Source organism: Oncorhynchus keta, chromosome 21 (genome assembly GCF_023373465.1).
Source record: "Oncorhynchus keta strain PuntledgeMale-10-30-2019 chromosome 21, Oket_V2, whole genome shotgun sequence".
Taxonomy (NCBI): Eukaryota; Metazoa; Chordata; class Actinopteri; order Salmoniformes; family Salmonidae; genus Oncorhynchus; species Oncorhynchus keta.
The window spans coordinates 51,201,416-51,204,510 of NC_068441.1; the positions used below are offsets into that span (position 1 = coordinate 51,201,416).

Sequence of the window (3,095 nt, forward strand, 5' to 3'; positions counted from 1 at the left end):
TGTATGTGTATAGTAAATTTGACAGTTCACAGATGGTTCCATCCTTCATAATACCTTACATTAATATGAAAACTGACTGACTATGGACATTAGTCAACGATCAGCGTGACCGGATAGCATTATCTCACCCTTGCACTCAGACCATCTTCTAAGTGCTCAAGATTATTTGATTTTCACAGCTTGTTATTGTGTTTTCACTTCAATTTCCTCAACAGTTTATTGAGGACAGATTCTTTATATTTGTATTTTTACGCTCTGCACAGATTAACAATTCAAACCAATCAATATAAAGGACAAGCAGGGTGCAGAAATGATAAACAAAAATGGACGGAGACAATTACACAGATATCATTAATATGATGGCATATCATATGATTATTATTATATTATATTATTAATATTATTATTATTATTATTATTATTATTATTATTATTATTATTATATTATAATATCAATGACATATGTAATCAATACGAAACAGGATGAAACATCCCATAGATAATAATCCATTAATAATAAGCAGAGAATTGGCATGTAAGAACCAGGCTAAACACAATGGACAAAAGTACCAGTAAAAGGTTGTGTGCTTTAAATTGCTGATGTAGGTACCTCCCAGGGTGGAGTACGTGCCTTTTCACCCCCAGATTTCTCCAGCATGAATCGGGTCTGGACCCCAGGAGACATGGGCATACTAGACCTGTACACATAGACGTCATACTCAGGTATATCTTTCCAATCTGAGCGGCTTTCCTCAGAAAACTTCACAGCCCATTGCCATTGGGAGGTATTATATTCATTGGTGTTTTTTTTCTGAAGAGTAAAACCCAACCCAGGAGTTATTAAACTTCTCCTTCCAGTCAGTGAAGGACTTTTTCACATACAGGCGAGCGCAGGCCTTTCCATCCTTTACGAAGAGCTGCAGACTGGCGTTAGGCTTATAGCCGCTTATATCAACAGGAATCTCTCTGTTGGCATCATGAATCTCAGGACTCCTATGTATTTCCTCCCAATATGTGTTGTAATTCCTGCATAATTGAAAAGGACACCTTGATTTGTACGGATGAAACCTGGCCTGGAGACCAGGGTTGAGGGGTACTGAGGTGTCAAAGGAACCAGAGGCACCATCTATGACTGAGGAAAAGTCTAGCATGTCCGTACTGTCATTGTTCGTATAAAGCGCCCAAATCACACCCTTGTCCAAAAGCCTCCTGGGGATACCACTGAAGGTGATCCTGGCACCTCCTCTATTTGTGGTTTTCACCGCAAGATTTATCGATTTAGTTTCATCATCCTGCATGCGATGCTGGCTTTCCATGGTAATAAACACTTGCTGTATGAATGAGACCTTGGGACGTGTCAAGTACAATGCAATTGCCAAAAGAAGTGCCAGCCCAGGTGTGTGTCCAGATGTTCTCCACACTGTTGTCGTTGATCTCTACATTGTGTATACGTTGAATTACATCTCGTGTAATGGTTGGGAGAACTTGGATTTGTGTTAAGAGGCTGAAACTGACAGGGTATGTATTGTCTGGATCATAGACACTTCCTCTGTTTTGATTTGGCGGGTAATGCTGAGTGATGTAGACCTCATCTACTATGAACTGATTGGATCCTTCCTCCCTAACTCTGATAATGACTCTGTCCCTGTTTCTCTCAGGTATCCATGAGTTGTAGAAGCTTTGAGTGACATAATCAGGAAGTGCCGTAGCTTGTAGTTGTAAATTCCATCAATATTACCTAATGAGTAGTAACTACCACTTTCAGAGGGCAGAAAAGGTAATGGGCGGGGTCTGTCAGCGTTTCCATAGAAATTAAAGCCATAGTCTCCCCTAGTTGGGTTGAAATTGAGTCTCATGTTGTCGTTGTTGTCAGTGTGAATGTTGTTGACTAGCCAGTGGGGCAGCATCAGGCCATGTCGAGGAAAAGTGTGGCCAAACTCTATGCCCCTGAGGTCATGTATTGAAATAAGGGTTTGTTTGATAGTGGATACTGAAGCCAGAGACATAAACAGGATGAAACATCCTAGGAAGCCCTTTCCACCCATGGCCAACCTAAGACAAAGAGAAAGACAAACATTTGCATCTTTAGTAAAAAATGATTTTGTTAAAGACAACTGGACACATTCAATCAGAAATAGATTCCCATTTCTAGTGGTTGGCAATAAGTTAAATGTTTTCAGCATCTAAGAAACGAAATATTGCCCGTGAACAGCAATGACAGGGGTTCACAGGATGACAGAAAAGACAAAAGATCAGATGATAACAAAGCAAGCACTCTATCATGTAGGAATGATCTTCCTTTACGTGCAATCAGTGAAAGCATTGCCATGTTTATCTCTCAATACCACAAGGATGATGCAAGTGATGTGTCGTCTAGTGCTGTAGGTTGGTTCTCTTTGAATGCAGTAGGTAATCATTGTTAAAGTCATTACTTAATGGTTTGAGTTCATACAGAAATATAAATATTTATAAATACACTGACTGCACAAGAGGTTTCTCATTTTCCTGAATAAAAAGTCACTATGTTCAGAGGGCAACATTGTATGATTTACTATCTACGTGATGATAAAGATACTCTAATCATAATATTTCACACTGTCTGCATAATTTAAATCTAACATACATGAGACAAAGTCCACTAAAAGTTCTAGAGCTGCACCATGGAATGCATCTTGACTGGCTGCATCACCGCTTGGTATGGCAAATGCACCGCTCTTGACCACAAAGCGCTACAGACGGTGGTGCTGACAGCCCAGTACATCACCAGGGTCGAGCTCCCTGCCATCCAGGACCACTCTATCTGGCGGTGTCGGAGGAAAGCCCCAACAATGGCCAAAGACTCCAGCCACCCAAGTCATAGATCCTACGCTCTTCTCAAATTACATCAATAACATAGCTCAGGCAGGAAGTTCTCTCATTCATTTACATGCAGATGATACGGTCTTATACTCAGCTGGACCGTACCGTGTTTTTGTGTAAAACGCTCTACAACAAAGCTTTCTTAGTGTCCAACAAACTTTCTCTACCCTTAACCTTGTTCTGAACACTTCCAAAACAAAGGTAATGTGGTTTGGTAAGAAGAATACCCCTCTCCC

General features: G+C 40.5%; 1 pseudogene; it reads right to left on the minus strand.

The window, feature by feature from the left end:
- Positions 1–589: 589 nt before the first annotated feature.
- On the minus strand, positions 590–1,997 carry LOC118399728 (uncharacterized; annotated as a pseudogene).
- Between the last annotated feature and the right edge of the window lie 1,098 nt (positions 1,998–3,095).